Source organism: Oncorhynchus keta, chromosome 10 (genome assembly GCF_023373465.1).
Source record: "Oncorhynchus keta strain PuntledgeMale-10-30-2019 chromosome 10, Oket_V2, whole genome shotgun sequence".
NCBI classification, from domain to species: Eukaryota; Metazoa; Chordata; class Actinopteri; order Salmoniformes; family Salmonidae; genus Oncorhynchus; species Oncorhynchus keta.
In genome coordinates, this window is record NC_068430.1 from 33,687,847 (window position 1) to 33,707,613 (window position 19,767).

At 45.0% G+C, this 19,767-nt stretch overlaps 1 protein-coding gene across 2 annotated transcripts in view; it reads left to right on the top strand.

Annotated features, from left to right (window-relative positions):
- LOC118388552 (AMP deaminase 2-like) overlaps positions 1-19,767 on the top strand; it is an 87,869-nt gene that overhangs the window by 29,068 nt on the left and 39,034 nt on the right. Inside the window, exon 1 of one of the 2 annotated variants that reach the window (XM_052526908.1) lies at positions 17,436-17,804. The exons of the other annotated variant lie outside the window; for it this stretch is intronic. The gene's annotated coding sequence lies outside the window, so the exon portion shown is untranslated. Of the gene's footprint in view, positions 1-17,435; positions 17,805-19,767 lie in introns of those variants that run through there. 2 annotated transcript variants of the gene reach the window in all.

The window sequence follows — 19,767 nt, forward strand, 5'->3', positions numbered from 1 at the left end:
TTTGAACTATATGCCAGTGTTTGTTTGTGTAACTGCACGCGTGTGTTTTCCACTCCTGTTGAAAAGTGACATAGTAAGTGACAGTTTTTCCATGGAGAGGCACTGTAGCGCAGTCTTCATTGTGACTTAACAGTTTAGTTTGTGCAGTTTCTTACCCTAGCTATCGAGAACTTTCTGCCTCTCACGATTGGAGCAGTGCTGTTGTGACAAAGGGTCTTCCACAAAGAGATAAGCTAGGACAAACATTATTATATATTGTTCCTAACAAAGCAACACATAGGCTATCTATGATACGTTAATTTATGATGGAATCTTGAACTGTAATATAGTTTGCCCTGGCTTGACATCATCAATGTGTTTGCTGTCATGGGACTGATCCTTTGTGCATGTTCAAATCATCTATAAGTGGCTTTGTTAAGCTTCACAATCAATTGTATATACTTATGGATGATTTGTACATGATGTGCGAAAAATGTTTATCGGTCCAATGACTTGAATGGTATTGTGGCACAAATATTCATGAACCCCTTGAGTGATTGGTTGAGCCTTCTTTAGTGTGTGACGTCGCTCTGAGCCCTTACCAAAACACAAAACATGGCTGACAATTTCTCTCGCCTAGTCGGATCTGAAACCCCCTTTTGCCCCCAGAACAGCCTCAATTCGTCAGGGCATGGACTCTACAAGGTGTCGAAAGCGCTCCACAGGGATGCTGGCCCATGTTAACACACAATGCTTCCCACAGTTGTGTCAAGTTGGCTGGATGTCCTTTGGGTGGTGGACCATTCTTGATCACACAGGAAACTGTTGAGTGTGAAAAACCCAGCAGCAATGCAGTTCTTGACACAAACCGGTGTGCCTGGCACCTACTACCATACCCCGTTTAAAGGCACATGAGTATTTTGTCTTGCCCAGTCACCCTCTGAATGGGACACATACACAATCCATGTCTCAATTGTCTCAAGGCTTAAAAATCATTCTTTAACCTGTCTCCTCCCTTTCATCTACACTGATTGAAGTGGATTAAACAAGTGACATCAATAAGGGGACATAACTTTCACCTGGAATCACCTGGTCAGTCTATGTCATGGAAAGAGGAGGTGTCCATAATGTTTGTAATCTTCAGAAATGACTTTGTCCCAACAACAAAATAACTAGATCTTTACAATTATGGTGAAACTTCGAGGATTTATTTGAATAAGTGTCACGGTCGTCCTCCTCTTCATCTGAAGAGGAGAGGCGAGATGGATCGGAGGACCAAAATGCGGCGTGGTATGTGTTCATGATTAATTTTAATAAAGAAAACACTGAACACTGAAACCCTATACAAAAACAATAAACAAAATAACAACTGTGAAGCTAATGCGAGCTGTGCTGAAACAAGCAATCAACATAGACAATCACCCACAAACAAACAGTGCAACCCAGGCTACCTAAGTATGATTCTCAATCAGAGACAACTAATGACACCTGCCTCTGATTGAGAACCATACTAGGCCGAAACATAGAAATCCCCAAATCATAGAAAAACAAACATAGACTGCCCACCCCAACTCACGCCCTGACCATACTAAATAATGACAAAACAAAGGAAATAAAGGTCAGAACGTGACAATAAGTTTGTTGAAATCTTCCTAGAGTTGACACAGTGTTGACGAAATGCTGAATTTTGGCACTTTAGCAAGCATTTATTTATATTTAAAAAATCAGATTTATTGAATTATTGATGTGGTATAAATTAAAAGGCACTTAATTCAATTAAAATTCAATATTGGTGCATAATTTCCACTTAAAATATCAAAGGGACACAAAAGACACCCTTTTCGTGGAATGACCCATTTACCCCCTCACAATAAAAGTTTACAATAGAATTGGGACATTTGTTAACTTACAATGTCCTGTACATCAACTCACTTACTCAATCACTTTTCCACCTATTCACTCACTCTTGCACACTGACTCACACAGGGTTGGGATATCACGTTTACTGCTCCTCACTCAGCTCACTGAGTAAACTGAACATTCCTGCAAGCCAAGGGCAGTTGTGGTCAGGGTCATATATCAGATACCCACTGTGTGGAGAGTCAGATTCTCTATAATACAGGTCAGGACTCTGTGAATGTGTATATTTACGGTACATGAGTGACAATTAAAAGCATAGGTGTTGTTTCCTGTTTGTGTCGCCTTCCAATGTGTGTTTGTGTCCCTATACTGCTGTACTGTGCTATCTGCCAACAGCACAGCCTCTAAATCAGTGCCCAGCCAGTGCTGCCAAGACTGAGCTGCCTCATAAACACCATCCATCATTGGAGAGGCTCTGAAAGACCACAGATGGGTGAGTTGGGGGGTTAGACGGGGGTCAAGGGACACCTCTCTTAGCCCTCCTAGTCGAGATAAGGAGTTGTTTACAGCCCCTCTCTCTGATCTCAGACACACTCAGGAATGACCCTGCCGCCAGCTCAAGGTGGCCGGCTGAGCTGAATGGTTTAATATCCTGAGTTAAGAGCTATGGCGCAGTGTACGTTATGTGTAATGCGACACTGGGCTGGGCTCTCTCTTTGCTATATTCAGATGCTGTGAGAGCTGGGCTAATTAGCAGAGTGGCTGGTGAGTGTTGGAGTGAGGGCTGGATCATAAGAGATGGGAGGGAGAAGAGGAGCAGGGACTCTTGGGTAGCCTGGGACAGTAAGCGTGTGATTTTAGGGGAAGCGTAGACGGTAGGGGTGTAACGGTTCACCAAACCCATGGTTTGCTATGTATTGCGGTTTTGGGTTCACAGTTCGGTTTCGGTACAGCGGGAAAATTAAATGCCATTCCAATGTTCAGCATTCACAATGTTCAGCATTGTCTTTTGTAACCGGATTCTTATGTTGGGGTTCTCAAGTTTCCCCTCTAATGCTGCGTTTGTAACCATGTGGGAGGTGGGAATTTAAAATAATAAAATAAAATACCAGTTCAAATGAAATTTTATTGGTCACATATAGAGGTCGACCGATTATGATTTTTAACACCGATACCGATTATTGGAGGACCAAAAAAAAAAAACAGATACCGATTAATTGCCCAATTTAAAAAATGTATATATTTTATTTTATTTGTAATAATGACCATTACAACAATACTGAATGAACACTTATTTTAACTTAATATATGTGAGTGTACCAAGTAATTAGGCGTCACTCTAAAGCGGGAAGGTGGAATAAACGAGTCAGGAGTAGGTTTTTCTGATTGAACACGGTTCTCTATTGAGGGTATTTTGTCAACCAAAAACATTCTAACATAATCAATGAAAAATCTTCCAAGGAAAAACACACATCTTCTTCTCCAGATGAAACAAGAACACAATAGGATAATCTTTAAACTACAACAAACATAAATCACGGGTTTGTCACCATCTTCGTGGTTCTTTCAGCACAGCTTCTCTCTCTCGGTGGCCATCTTCCAGAGATAGTTTTCTCCCACTCTGCTGGTTCCATTCTCTCTTTTATAGGGGAAGGAGAGTATCTCATTAGTACCGTCAGCTGTGCTTAATTGACTCTGGTTACCTTGTCTCCCATGCTTTGTTGGGCTACTATCCATGAGCCCAGCCTGCCCTCTAGTGGTCCTTCCACATACCTTCCCCCCCAGGACCGAACCGGAGGGTCGGGCGCCAGACGCACCGTCTTGGTCGCGTCGAGACAGCGCGTCTGCATTCCCGTTCCTCGATCCGGCCCTGTGGATGACATGGAAAGAGAACGGTTGTAAAGACAAAAACCATCTGGCTATTCTGTTGTTATTGTTTCTCTTACCAGCCATCCACGTGAGGGGCGCATGGTCAGTAACTAATGCAAACCTCCGACCCAGTGGGTAGTACCGGAGATAATCGAGGGCCCACTTGATGGCTAAGGCCTCTTTCTCTACGGTCGCATACCTCTGTTCCCGATCGCTGAGTTTCCTACTAATGAAGAGAATCGGCTTCTCTGCTTCACCTTCACCCTGAGCTAGTACGGCCCCAAGCCCTGTATCCGAGGCGTCGACCTGCACAATGAACTCTTGTGAGAAGTCCGGAGCCTGTAGAACGGGATCGGAACACAGGCCATCTTTTAACAATTGAAAGGCCTCTTCCGTCTCGTCTTTCCACTCTACCTGGTTTGGCAGGTTTTTCCTGATGAGGTTTGTGAGGGGGTTGGCAATGGTTGCATATCCCGGGATAAAACGGCGATAATATCCTGTTATCCCTAAGAAGGCCCGAACGTCTCGCTTGGTCTGGGGTCGAGGCCAGTCACGAATTGCCCTGGTCTTCTCTGCCTGCGGGCGTAGCGTATTTTCCCATTCCCCACGGTATACCCCAGGTATTCCGCTTCGGACAGGCCCAGGCAGCATTTATTTGGATTGGCTGTCAACCCTGTGGCTTCCAAACTCACGAGCACCGCCCGTAATCGCAGGAGGTGACTATCCCAGTCCTCGCTGTGGATGACCACATCGTCTATGTACGCCGCTGCATACTCTTGATGGGGCCGTAGAATGGCATCCTTGAGGCGTTGGAAGGTTGCAGCAGCTCCGTGCAGTCCGAAGGGCATCCTCACATACTGGAAAAGCCCCTCTGGGGTGGCGAAGGCAGTCTTTGGGCGATCCTCCGGAGCCACCGGCACTTGCCAATATCCCTTCGTCAAATCCAGGGTAGTGATGAACTTGGCCTTTCCTAAGCGCTCCAAGAGTTCATCCACGCGGGGCATGGGGTACGCATCGAATGTAGAGATGGCATTCACGCCCCTAAAGTCGTTGCAGTCTCATACTACCATCGGCTTTGGGGACCAGGACTATGGGACTGGACCACTCGCTCGTCGAGGGCTCGATCACGCCCATCCTCAACATCTCCCTCACCTCTTTCTTAGCGATGACTCGGCGAGCCTCAGGAATCCTGTAAGGGCGGATATGCACTTTCTTGCCGGGTTCAGTGTGGATATGGTGGAACAGGACATCTGTTTGTCGTGGGAATGGAGAGAATATTCAACCAAAGTTCATAATCAGCTTGTCTAGCTGTCTTGACTGCTCCGGTAGGAGAGTTTGGCCACGGCGCACCTGTGGTAGAGTCTCTTTTTTTTCTTTGCCCTCCAGGGCCATCAAAGCCACCTCCTCCTCTCGTCCATGGTACGTCTTCAGCAGGTTTATGTGATAGAGTTGGACCTTCTTCCTCCTGTCAGGTTGCTTGATGAGGTAATTGACCGGTGAGACCCTTTTCATTACCTCGTAGGGCCCCCTCCACTGCGCCAGCAAGCGATGTTCGGCCGTGGGCACAAGCACCATCACTTTCTCTCCCACGGTGAACTCACGGGGGGGGTCGCAGATTTATCATAGGCCCGGCCTTGGGTCCTTTGGACCTTCTCCATATGCTCCTTGACTATGGGCCACACTGCTGACAGGCGGTCTCTCATCAGGGTAACGTGTTCTATTGTAGATCGAAAGGGGCATGGTTGGGTCTCCCAGGTCTCCTTGGCTAAGTCGAGGATTCCTCGACAGGGTCTGCCATAGAGCAATTCAAACGGAGAGAATCCAGTGGATGCCTGGGGTACTTCTCGCAGGGCAAACATTAAGTGTGGGAGAAGCATGTCCCAGTTTTTCCCGTCTCGGGACACCACTCTTCTCAACATGCTTTTAATTGTTTTGTTCAAGCGTTCACACAACCCATCTGTTTGAGGGTGGAATATGCTTGTACGTATCTGTTGAACCTGATATAACCGACACAAGTCCTTCATCAACCGGGACATGAACGGGGTTCCTTGATCGGTTAAGATAGTCTTGGGAAGGCCCACACGAGAGAACATCAGGAATAACTCCTTGGCAATTCCCTTTGACGACATGTTACGTAGGGGTATGGCCTCCGGGAACTTGGTAGCATAATCTATAACCACTAGGATGTACTCGTGTCCTCTGGCGGATTTTGGGAGGGGTCCTACGAGGTCCATAGCTATGCGTTCAAAGGGAGTCTCTATGATGGGGAGAGGAATCAAAGGGTTACGTAGGTGTGGCCGTGGGGCTGTACGTTGACATTGATCACACGTCTTACAATACCTGGCCACATCTCGGGTGACACGGGGCCAATAGAATCTCTGCATGATTCTGTCAATCGTCTTGTCTCGTGCCAGGTGTCCTCCTAGGACGTGGGAATGGGCTAACTGTAGAACTGTATCCCTGTATGGTCTAGGCACCATTAGTAATTCCTGGTTTTCCCCCCTTCGTCGTACGACCCAGTATAAGAGACCCCGCCTGATTGCATAGTAAGGAAGAGGGGGCTCACCTGATCCGTCGACGTTCCTTCCGTCGATCACCTTCACCTTCCTCATGGCCTCCCTTAGGTCTGGGTCTCTATGCTGCGAGGTGCCGAACTGTCCCTTTAATTCCTGGGGCAGGTCAACCTCAGTAGAGGGATGTGGAGGTTGTTCCACATCCCCATCAGGGGAGACCGAGGAGAATCCCTTCCAGGTTCCCTCCTCGGATGGAGCTTCAAATATATCCCTTAGTGCCTGGTTGCTCCTTCCTTCCTGCGTTGTGTATAACCCTTCACAGGTGTCTTCATCGGTGGTTTCCTGGAATATCTGTCGTAAACGTTGGGTCGCTATTTCTTCCTCTGCTGTAGAGGACGAGGACGCGGCTACGTCTCCTTGTAGTACTACTACCTCGGGCTTGGAGATTCTCTTCTTTCCTGTCCCCCTTCTTCCCGTGCATAACGTCATCTGCCGAAGCTCCTTATATAGGGGACAGTCTCTCCCGATCAATAATGGCACCTTCAGCTGGGGCACTTTCCTGCCCTGACTGTACACCTTCCTTTTGGAGTGAGAATAGGCAGATTCACAGTGGGGTAATAGTGGGTGTCTCCATGGATACAGGATACGGCTACTTTGTCTGGTAGCAGTGTGGCGGAGGTCACCATCCGCTCCTCTACTAACGTAACCATACTTCCCGAGTCGAGAATAGCTACCACATCTTGTCCTTCAACTCGCACCGGAATCTCTGAGGCTGGGGCTATCTCTGCTAACCAACAGTGTTGATCCTGCCCCCTCAAAACGGGATGTGTGGGGGTAGGCAGTGACGACTCCGTGACCATGGGCTCATCCTTGCTAGGACATTGTGGGGCATAATGGTTGGGAGACTGACACTTATAACACCGACCCGGCTGTGTGGTGGCTGACTTCTCCCACCTCCGGGGGGGGCTTGACGTTTCGGTGGCGGGCGCGCCGGGGTGAGTCGTGGTACGGGATTGGAAGACTCCTTCCGTTCCTCCTTGTCACTTTTTAACAACTCCCCTGTAGACCGATATGTTTCCACCGCCTGGGCTATGTCGTCGGCTGACAACGGGTTGGCTTGCCCCACAACCCTTTTTAAGTCACTGGGTAATTCTCTCAATATCTTGTCCACTACGAGAGTCTCTATCACATGTCCTACTCCCTTTCCAGGTTCTAGTCGTATTAAGGCGAAGATCTGAGCACGGACGGGTTGATCAGCTGTATAGGTCCATTGATGGAACTTTACAGCCCTATCTCTGGCAGTCAGCTGGTACCGGGACAGGATCTCGGTTTTTAGTCGCCCATAGTCCGCCGCTTCGCGGGAATCCAGGTCAAAACAGGCTTCCTGAGCCACCCCGGTCAAAAGAGGAGCTAATGCGCTAGCCCATTCTGTGGGCGGCCACTCTTCCAAGGTGGCCGTCCTTTCGAAGGTCATGAGAAAGGCCTCAATATCATCCTCCTTGGAGAGACGAGGTAAGATGGCGTGAGCAGCCGCTCTTGGCCTAACTGTAGGTTCTTCTCGTCGACTCAGCTGTTGTTGCAGGAGTTCTATGGTTGTCTGCTGTGCCGTGATCAATTGTTGTAGTAGGGCGTTATCCATCGTTCTTGAATGGTTCCTCCGGGTCTTCTGGAAGAATATTAATTTACTCACTTATCCTTGTGTCACTCGTCCACCTAATGCCTGCATCCTCCACCAATGTGAGTGTACCAAGTAATTAGGCGTCACTCTAAAGCGGGAAGGTGGAATAAACGAGTCAGGAGTAGGTTTTTCTGATTGAACACGGTTCTCTATTGAGGGTATTTTGTCAACCAAAAACATTCTAACATAATCAATGAAAAATCTTCCAAGGAAAAACACACATCTTCTTCTCCAGATGAAACAAAAACACAATAGGATAATCTTTAAACTACAACAAACATAAATCACGGGTTTGTCACCATCTTCGTGGTTCTTTCAGCACAGCTTCTCTCTCTCGGTGGCCATCTTCCAGAGATAGTTTTCTCCCACTCTGCTGGTTCCATTCTCTCTTTTATAGGGGAAGGAGAGTATCTCATTAGTACCGTCAGCTGTGCTTAATTGACTCTGGTTACCTTGTCTCCCATGCTTTGTTGGGCTACTATCCATGAGCCCAGCCTGCCCTCTAGTTGTCCTTCCACATATAATACATCAATAAAATCAATTTAGCCTCAAATAAATAATGAAACATGTTCAATTTGGTTTAAATAATGCAAAAACAAAGTGTTGGAGAAGAAAGTAAAAGTGCAATATGTGCCATGTAAGAAAGCTAATGTTTAAGTTCCTTGCTCAGAACATGAGAACATATGAAAGCTGGTGGTTCCTTTTAACATCAGTCTTCAATATTCCCAGGTAAGAAGTTTTAGGTTGTAGTTATTATAGGAATTATAGGACTAAGTTCAAGGGGGCCGAATACTTTCGCAAGGCACTGTATATTAAATTTAGTGAGGGAGATTACATACACTTAGGTTGGAGTCATTAAAACTTGTTTTTCAACCACTCCACAAATTTCTTGTTAACAAACAATAGTTTTGGTAAGTTGGTTAGAACATTACTTCGTGCATGACACAAGTAATTTTTCCAACAATTGTTTACAGACAGATTATTTCACTTATAATTCACTGTATCATGGCTGTTGACCGGGGTATGGGAAGCCAGGTGGAAAGCATGGCCAGCCATAGAAAAATGCTTATTGAAATGGTCAATTATCGTGGATTTATCGGTGGTGAAAGTGTTTCCTAGCCTCAGTGCAGTGGGCAGCTGGGAGGAGGTGCTCTTATTCTCCATGGACTTTACAGTGTCCCAGAACTTTTTGGAGTTTTTGCTACAGGATGCACATTTCTGTTGAAAAAGCTAGCCTTAGCTTTCCTAACTGACTGTGTATATTGGTTCCTAACTTCCCTGAAAAGTTTCATATAGCGGGGGCTATTCGATGCTAATCCAGAGAATGCGTTTCCACTGCTCCATAGTCCAATGGCGGCGAGCTTTACACCACTCCAGCTGACGCTTTGCATTGTGCATTGTGATCTTAGGCTTGTGTGCTGCTGCTCGGCCATGGAAACCCATTTCATGAAGCTCCCAATGAACAGTTCCTGTGCTGACGTTGCTTCCAGAGGTAGTTTGGAGTGTTGCAACCGAGGACAGACCATTTTTTGTGCTACGCACTTCAGCATTCGACGATCCCGTTATGTGAGCTTGTGTGGCCTACCACTACGAGGCTGAGCCGTTGTTGTTCCTAGAAGTTTCCAATTCACAATAACAGCACTTACAGTTGACATGGGCAGCTCTAGCAGGGCAGAAATTTGACGAACGGACTTGTTTGAAAGGTGGCATCCTATGACGGTGCCACATTAAAAGTCACTGAGCTCTTCCGTGAGGCCATTCTACTGTCAGTGTTTGTCTATAGAGATTGCATGAATGTGTGCTAGATTATATACACCTGTCAGCAATGGGTGTGGCTTAAGCCAAATCCACTCATTTGAAGGGGTGTCCACATACTTTTTGTGTGTATATACAGTAACAGTCAAAAGTTTGGACACACGTACTCATTCAAGGGTTTTTCTTTATTTGTACTATTTTCGACATTGTAGAATAATAGTGACGACATCAAAACTATGAAATAACACATATGGAATCATGTAGTAAGCTAAAATATGTTAAACAAATCAATATATACAGTTGAAGTCGGAAGTTTACATACACGCAGTCTTCTCTGAACAGTTGATGTATCTGTGAACTCTATGAAGCATTTGGACTTATGTAGCAACATTTGAAATTGTGTTTCTTACATTGGATAGATGTAGATACTTAGATCTACAAAATGGTATATTATACACTGCATTTTTGATGAACAATGGGAAAGTAAATTCTGATTTGGAAGTTGATAAACTTGTAAACTCAAATATTGAGAAAATAGCCTTTGAATGTTTTGCTATCTAGTGAAGAGCTCCTCTTTGTCTACACCCATTCAGCATCATTCACAACCTCTTAAGCTTTAGCCCCACCCATCTCATTTTGAGCGCACACTTGACGCTCTGCGCGATGATTTGCTTACCTTTGGATAACATGCTCTGCTGGCAACAATTTCATTGCACTTTTTTGCCGATGTTTACTGACACCGGCCATATTCAACGGGTGTTGTACACTAGCTTAAGACATGTAGCTAGCTAGATAGATAAACAATTAACCTAGCTAGGTAAACAATGTGTAAGGTCACCCACGCCAGGTAACGTTAGTTAAAGAGCCAGCCAGCTAATGTTAGCTAGTTAAACAACAATGAACATAGTACCAAATCATGTCGGTACTACCCTGCATGAATCTGCTGGGAGCTAACCAACCAGATTCAATGTTAGCTAGCTAACATTATGCTCTAACTAGCAATGCAAATGGCTCTGGGATACGAATAATAATGTCATACATGTAACGTTATCCAGGGAGCCAGCCAGCTAATGTTAGCTAGCTAGCTAACAATACACTTTAGCTTGAAATGAAACCACTTTCTTTCAAATTAGAAATGTGTAATATCTGAAAATGTAGCTAGCTAGACTATCTTACGTTTATACGTCATCATGCTTGATGGACGCATCTCCCTGTTACAGATGCCATGCCACGGTTGTCCTTACTTTAAAGATGTAATCCAGAGACAGATGTTTTCTCCATCTCTTTAGCTATCATACTCTAATTCCACTGATTTCAAAACTCGATCCTCCAGAAAGTGGAGAGTAACACTTATGCAGCTCCACTACACGATACATAAAAAAAACTGCATTCGACAGGATTACCAACACAGACTGACCAGCTCAAATAGTCAGAAGCCGTCTATATGGCAGATCAATCCAAACTCCTTTCTCGGCATGTCCAGCCCATCCATTATTTCAGCCAAACATGTCTAGTGGAAACGTTGCAGAAACATTTTCTGAGGCTAAACCAACTAGGCTTGTAATTTAACAATGTGTGTTGTATTTACAGACAATAACAAACGTGTATGCTAAGGCACATGAAAGTTGACATGTTCCAGAAGTAATTTATGCCCCAATTTTTTTTTTGATGCAAAACATTTTTATGTACAAATACCTCTCCTGTGAAGTAGTGACGCACAACATATGCCTAGTTTCCTGAAACGAGTCACAAATATGATCACATGAACAGCATGTGGGGTGGCAGGTAGCCTAGTGGCTTCCAGTTGAAGCTCGCATGACGCCCAGCCTACAAGACCATGGTGCTCCCCCAACAAGATTTAGATGCAAGTGGCTGTTCCACATAAGGTGTATGGAGCTGATGAGGTCTGATGACGGCACCCTGAACAGCATGTGGGGTGGCAGAGCGTCGGGCCAGTAACTGAAGGGTTGCTGGATCGTAATCCCCGAGCTGACAAGGCAAAAAAAATCTGTCGTTCGGCCCCTGAACAAGGCAGTTAACTCTACAGGATTGGTTGGTCTCCTACGGGACGGTTGAGCTAACATAGGCTAATGCGATTTGCATGAGGTTGTAAGTAACAGAACATTTCCTAGGACATAGACATATCTGATATTGGCAGAAAGCTTAAATTCTTGTTAATCTAACTGCTCTGTCCAATTTACAGAAGCTATTACAGTAAAATAATACAATGCTATTGTTTGAGGGGAATGCACAGTTATGAACTTGACAAGTTATTAATAAACCAATTAGGCACATTTGGGTAGTCTTGATACAAAATGTTGAACATAAATGCAATGGTTCATTGGATCAGTCCAACACTTTGCACATACCCAGCTGCCATCTAGACCTGACCTAAAATAAATAATGGATTTATTGTGATGTTGTATATTCAATTAATTTAGACTTTTTAAAAATGTAGATGTTTCAAAGGCGCGCATCAGCGGCTTGTATATGTGGAGGCCTGGAGATGCTAAACATGTTTATGTAAATTGCAGTCAATTATTGTGAGACTGACAATCTTTTGCATGACAATAACTGGCTGTCAAAATGTCATGATCGCCACAGCCCTACTCACGACTTGCTTTAATTTCAGGTTTGATCATAGAAGCATTGGGAATAACAGTTTTATATATTTTATGATGCCTCTTGCACTGAGATACAGTGTCTTAGACCACTCCTGCCACTCGGGAGCCCACAGTTGGATGCTACTATTAAATGTTTTGAAATCCTGTCTTCGAAAAAGCTGAAGGATCTTGACAGGCACACTGTGGCAAGGAGTCATTTCAATATTTCAAGAGTTTCTGTCAGGCAAGCCCTCCGTCATTTCTTTGTTGCGGAAGCCCCCATCCCCCCTGTCCATACCGATTGGCTCATCAATAAGTGAACAAGCCCCAGAGCAGGAGGTTTTCTCCTCTGTGTCTCACTCTTCCTTTCTTTCATTTCACTCACTCTTTCCATTTTTCTTAATGATATTGCCTTTGCTATCCTCCTCACTGTTATTTTTGCTTTTTCTCTCTTTGTACTCTGTTCCTTGTCTCTGCCTCTCTCTTTTGAGTTATTACTCTCAGTAATGTGACATTATGTAGGCCTATTGTCAACAGTGACAGTAAAACTAACAACTAACATGAAAACTATCTTCATGAAATCCAGCCACTAAAGGCCTGCCCTATCACTCAACCATCATGAAGCTACTTTCTTTGAGCATGTTTATTTTCAGTGGGATGAGATGGGATGCTTTGCTTGCTAGTGCTTACTCTCTTTTTGCGTAAATACTGTGTTTCCTTCTGCTATGGCGCATTTTCTGCACCAATAATTAACATGGATTTATGGAGATGTGGTTTTGTTGGCCCAGCTCTATTGCATCACAAGCTACGCCCACTAACCACACAGTGAGAGGGGCGTATTGTATCCCCGTATCCTGTGGGCTCCCAATGTCACGTGCCGAGGATGTACGTCATGGGACGGAAGACCAGTACTGTGTGTGTGTGTGTGTGTGTGTGTGTGTGTGTGTGTGTGTGTGTGTGTGTGTGTGTGTGTGTGTGTGTGTGTGTGTGTGTGTGTGTGTGTGTGTGTGTGTGTGTGTGTGTGTCTGAAAGTTTGAGGAAAGGCATATCTAGGTCAGCTTTCTTTTTCAGTTAACATCTGGTGCATTCTGGAGTAGGGATTTCAGAGGAGGGTTGTGAAGGGGTTGGGTGAAGAATCCTGTTTTAGTTTAGAAAAAGGACAATTTCTAGTATTGTCAACTTTGTCAGATCTTCACACAGATGACAATCATCAAGCCCTCAATGTCCTATCTCGTAGTGTGTCATAGCTCATAAAATGGGTTTCTCAGACAATGTTTTTCTCTTGTATCTTGTATCAAGAGTAATTCAGTAAAATTGAGTAATCGGTTGACTTAGCAACCAGTGTGAAACCAATCTCCCAGTAATCAGATTTATATTGCATTACATAACACAAGCCAGATTAGGGTCACCCTACCTGTGTTACCCCCAGAAGAACTGAAAAAACAGTACCTTGTAATGCTATGATTTCACTTGGAAAGGCCCATCACTGCCTTTTAGGGATGTCGTTTTACGACGACATGATTCAGTGCTTCAGTGTGTGTCAGTGTGACATAGACCTGGAGGTAATAGTAAGAGTTTGGGTTCTGGCAGGACAGAACATGACTCAAGCCAGTTATTGTAGGTTAGCTCAACTTTTGTTTAATTATATGTATTTATACTTGCAGGTTTTACACAAAAAACAGGAACTGTCCGGAACCCCAGACCCTTGTCTAGACGTGTTGTTTGTCTGGTCTGTGCCTGTGTCTCTCTGCTTAGGTCTATATGCTTATCTGTGGGGAATGTGTGTGTGTGTAGGGCAGGGGGGGTCAAACTCATTCCCTGGAGGGCATAGTGTCTGCAGGTTTTCTATTCAATTAAGCCCTAGACAATCAGGTGTGGGGAGTTCCTTACTAATTAGTGACCTTAATTCATCAATCAAGTACAAGGGAGGAGCAAAAACCTGCAGACACTCATCCCTCTTTGGAATGAGCTTGACACACGTGCATTAGGAGGCCCACCCACAGTGCTCAGAATGACAGGAATCACATTTAGATTGTGTAATGCATCTTAACAGAACTTGTAACTCATGTTTTATTTTACCTTTATTTAACTAGGCAAGTCAGTTAAGAACACATTCTTATTTTCAATGACGGCCTAGGAACAGTGGGTTAACTGCCTGTTCAGGGGCAGAATGACAGATTTGTACCTTGGGGGTTTGAACTTGCAACCTTCCGGTTACTAGTCCAATGCTCTAACCACTAGGCTACGCTGCCGCCCCTGTAATGTAATGAAGCAGCCAATAAAACTTCATTTTCAAACATTTGCCAAAATGCAATACCTGGGAAAACACCATTCAAAACAGTGCACCTGATAGTGGTTCCATATGTGGCAGAGATGAAAATCTCTGGTAGAAACTTAGAAAGAAGGGAATCTAAAGATGCGACAACTATTATCGGTTTCAAAATGGATGTTTTCAGAATGGATACTGCCTCCTGCTCACATTGTAAAGTGGTGGGTGACACACTGATAGCCTGTTGCCTGCACTTGAATAGGAAATAGGAAGTGAGCTTCAATTACCAGTTGAGAAAAAAAATAGCAGCTCTTTTCAATCGTGCACCAAAACAGTTAACATGCGATTGCATTTCGAATTCTTATGAATGGGCTTATAAAAGCATGCTTTACTCCAGCAGCAACCAGCTGAGGAGCTGCAGGAGAACTCCTGATCAAAATTGTCTATGTATGCTGTGCGCGTGTGATAGTTGTGTTGGATAAATAAGATACATGGTGACTAATGAAAATACACACAGGCAATTTTAATTTCACTAAATTCAGCCAATTAACCTATAGACTGATTAGCATGACGGTCAGATATATTTACATCGACTGGTATTTCCATCAATGAATAAAAAGTATTCTTTTGCGATCAGATTTTGGCCTGCTACAGTTTTATTTATTGGCTTTTCATTTTTTAATCGGCCAAAAGACGTTAAATAGAAACCCTGGTGTGTGTGTGACCTTGTGTCTTCCTTCTCAGCCATGAGTGGAATTTCCCTCTGTTGTCATTTTCCCGTCACTTAGTCCTTAGCTTCTCATTCTAACAAGATTCACTACATGCTTATTCTCTTAGCCTTGCCTAAAGACAGGTCAGATAATAAAGGGGTGCGAATAGAAAGACTCCTACAGAGTTCCAGCATTGTTCTAGGGAGGGATGACCCAGCCTGAAACAGGCTTCCCTTTAACAGCAGTCATGTGAGGAAGGAAGCAAGAAATACCCACTTCCCCCTGCCTGCTGGCCTGCCTGGCTCCTTACAGGCTGCATTAGAGCAGAGGGCTGTCTGCTGTCATGGATGACAGGTTACATACTGGTGTACTAGTGTACTCACTCCTATCCCATCATATATACTGTAGACCACCTACTCATTCAAGGGTTTTTCTTTTTTTGTACTATTTTTGACATTGTAGAATAATAGTGACGACATCAAAACTATGAAATACCACATATGGAATCATGTAGTAACCAAAAATATGTTAAACAACTCAATATATATATTAGATTTTAGATTCTTCTAAGTAGCCACCCTTTGCCTTGATGACAGCTTTGCACACTCTTTGCATTCTCTCAGCCAGCTTCATGATGAATGCTTTTCCAACCGTCTTGAATGAGTTCCCACCTATGCTGAGCAGTTGTTGGCTGCTTTTCCTTCACTCTGCGGTCCAACTCATCCCAAACCATCTCATTTGGGTTGAGGTCAGGTGATTGTAGAGGCCAGGTCATCTGATGCATCACTCTCCTTGGTCAAATAGCCCTTACACACCCTGGAGTTGTGTTTTGGGTCATTATCCTGATTAAAATAATTGATAGTCCCACTAAACACAAACCAGGTGGGATGGCGTATCGCTGCAGAATGCTTTGGTAGCCATGCTGGTTAAGTGTGCCTTGAATTCTAAATACATCATTGACAGTGTCACCATCACACCTCCTCCTCCTCCATGCTTCATGGTGGGAACCACATATGCAGAGATAATCTGTTCACTTACTCTGCGTCTCAGAAAGACACGGCAGACTCAGACATTTGGACTCATCAGACCAAAGGATAGATTTCCACTGGTCTAATGTCCATTGTTCGTGTTTCATGGCCCGAGCAAGGCTCTTCATCCATCTTATTGGTGTCCTTTTAGTAGTGGTTTCTTTTTAGCAATTCGACCATGAAGTCCTGATTCACGCAGTCTCCTCTGAACAGTTGATGTTGATGTGTCTGTTACTTGAACTCATTTATTGAAGCATTTATTTGGGCTGCAATCTGAGGTGCATTTAACTCTAATGAACTTATCCTCTGCAGCAGAGGTAACTCTGGGTCTTCCTTTCCTGTGGTGGTCGTTGTGAGAGCCAGTTTCATCATAGCGCTTGATGGTTTTTGCGACTGCACTTGAAGAAACTTTCAAAGTTCTTCAAATGTTCCATATTGACTGACCTTCATGTCTTAAAGTAATGATGGTCTGTCTTTTCTCTTTGCTTATTTGAGCTGTTCTTGCCATAATATAGACTATTACCAAAGAGGGCTACCTTCTGTATACCGCCTCTACCTTGTCACAGCACATCTAATTGGCTCAAACGCATTCAGATGGAAAAAAAGCTGTCATCAAGGAAAAGGGTCGCTACTTTGACGAATCTCAAATATAAAACATATTTTGATTTGGTTAACACTTTTTTGGTTACCACATGATTCCATGTGTGCTATTTCATAGTGTAGATTATTATTATTCTGCAATGTAGAAAATAGTAAAAAATAAAGAAAACCCTTGAATTAGTAGGTGTGTCCAAACTTTTGACTGGTACTGTATATAGAAATTCTAAAAGGTGTTCACTGTTCACATTTTGCAGAATCTTAAATATAAGCTATGTACACTTTCCGGCACTATAGGCTACTTTCTATTCATGCAGACTAAATCAAATACTCATGAATGTAAAGAACACAAAGAAACAAACTACTTTCATATAATTTAGGCTACATATGAACACACAGCATGCGGTAATACTGTGATGAGTATGGGGAGGGAGATAAACTGAAGAGGAGGAGAGAAGGAGTGGTGAGAGAAACCCATCCTTCTCCATTTTACAGCACAATGAAGTGGTGCAGCCTGTCTCCCACCCCTTTACGCCACGTGGTACGATCCAGACCAGTGTCGGAGGTATTTAAATCCTGGAGCCTGAAGCTTGTGCTGTTCGTGTACAGAAAACCGGCCTAATCCAGGAAGCAGCACAGACACAGAGACAGAGAGGAGGGGGGAAGCAGAGGAAAACATACTCAGTGCAAAACGTGACCGAGTGGGAAAAAGAGACCGTGATAAGAGGATCAGAGAGCGAGAGAAGACACAGTGAATCCCGCTGCTGCAGCATATGTGAGGGTGAGGGCACCCTGTCGCTCTCTGTCATCACTCTCTCTCCACGTCTTCTGTGTCGGCGGGGGAGGGAGCAGCAGCCGTCCTGTCCCGGGCCTGGTGGCATGTCCCAGCATCCCACAGGAGCTCACGCAAGCCCACCACACGCACCTCCACCACGACCGTGAGGTACTGTAACCGCAACCACACCAAGAGAGATGAGTCTTGTGTTTATGTTCCCTCAGAGTGATGATGTAGCCAGCTATCTTATCCTTAGTGGATAACATGGCCATGTTGTTAGTGTCCTAGTTGTGTGGTGGAGTCAGTTTCTATATAGTACCTTGCTCCACTACTACTGAGACAGGAGCGGGATATACACACATACACATTGAAAACACAACACACATGGAGGCACCATCAGTCGATAGAGCAGGAAACTGCCCGGCCGGTCTGTCGCTAGTATTGCCGGTCTCAGTCTCTCGACTGGGGTGACGCTGTGTGTGACTCCACAGGGCTGCATGTGTTTTGGTGAGGGGGTAGATCTCCTAAGAGAGAATTTTGCCTATGTGTGATGACAGCTGATATTCGTGACGTGAGTAAAGTTGCAATGACCTTTCAAAAGCCCTCCATTCATGTAACGCTCGTCGTTGGTGGAAGGAAGAGTGGACCAAAGCGCAGCGTGGAAAGTGTTCATGATATTTATTTTCAACAAACACTCAAACAAGAATAACAAATCAGATTTTCCCACCCGAGTCACACCCTGACCTAACCAAACATAGAGAATACATAAGGTTCTCTAAGGTCAGGGCGTGACAGTACCCCACCCAAAGGTGCGGACTCCGGCCACAAATCTGAACCTATGGTGGGCATCTACTCTCGGTGGGGGCTCCGGTGCGGGACGCAGACCCTGCTCCTCTTTAGGCTCCCCCCACTTCGGTGGGGCCTCCGGTGCAGGGACCGTAGACCGTTGCTGCGTACCGGGAACCGTCACTGTAGGCGATGGATACCCACTTTAGCTCGGTGAGTGTGGAGAGCTGGCACAGGTCGCACTGGGCTATGAAGGCACACTGTAGGCATAGTGAGTAGAGCCGGCGCAGGATATACTGGGCCAGGGAGGCGCACGGGAGGTCTGGAGCATAGAGCTGGCACAACGCGTCCTGGCTGAATACCCCCTGTAGCACGGCAAGTGCGGGGAGCTGGCACAGGCCGCACTGGGTTGTGCTGGCGAACTGGGGATACCGTGCGTAGAGCTGGCGCAGGATATCCTGGGCCGAGGAGACACACCGGAGACCAGGACCGCTGAGCCAGCACAATCTGTCCTGGCTGGATTCCCACTCTAGCGCGGCAAATGCGGGGAGCTGGAACAGAGCGCACCGGGCTATGAATGCGCACTGGAGACACCGTGCGCATCACTGCATAACACGGTGCCTGACCAGTCACACGCTCCCCAAGGTAAGCACGGGGAGTTGGCTCAGGTCTAAACCCTACCTCCGCCAATGTGTCAAATATTTTGGGGCTGCCTCTCATGATTCCGTCGTTGAGCTAACTCTTCGTATAGTCGCCGTTCCGCTCTCGCTGCCTCCATCTGCTCCCTTGGACGGCGATACTCCCCAGCCCGTGTCCAGGGTCCTTCTCCCTCCAGGATTTCCTCCCATGTCCAGTCCTCCTGGCTACGCTGCTTGGTTTCTTTGGTGGGGTGTTCTGTAACGCTCGTCATCGGTGGAAGGAAGAGTGGTCCAAAGCGCAGCGTGGAAAGTGTTCATTAGAAGTCGACCGATTATAATTTTTCAACACCAATACCGATTATTGGAGGACCCCAAAAAAGCCGATACCGATTAATCGGCCGATTTTCTTAAAATGTATTTGTAATAATGACAATTACAACAATACTGAATAAACACTTATTTTAACTTAATATAATACATCAATAAAATCAATTTAGCCTCAAATAAAATGAAACATGTTCAATTTGGTTTAAATGCAAAAACAAAAGTGTTGGAGAAGAAAGTAAAAGTGCAATATGTGCCATGTAAAAAAGCTAACGTTTAAAGTTCCTTGCTCAGAACATGAGAACATATGAAAGCTGGTGGTAGCTTTTAACAGGAGTCTTCAATATTCCCAGGTAATACATTTTAGGTTGTAGTTATTATAG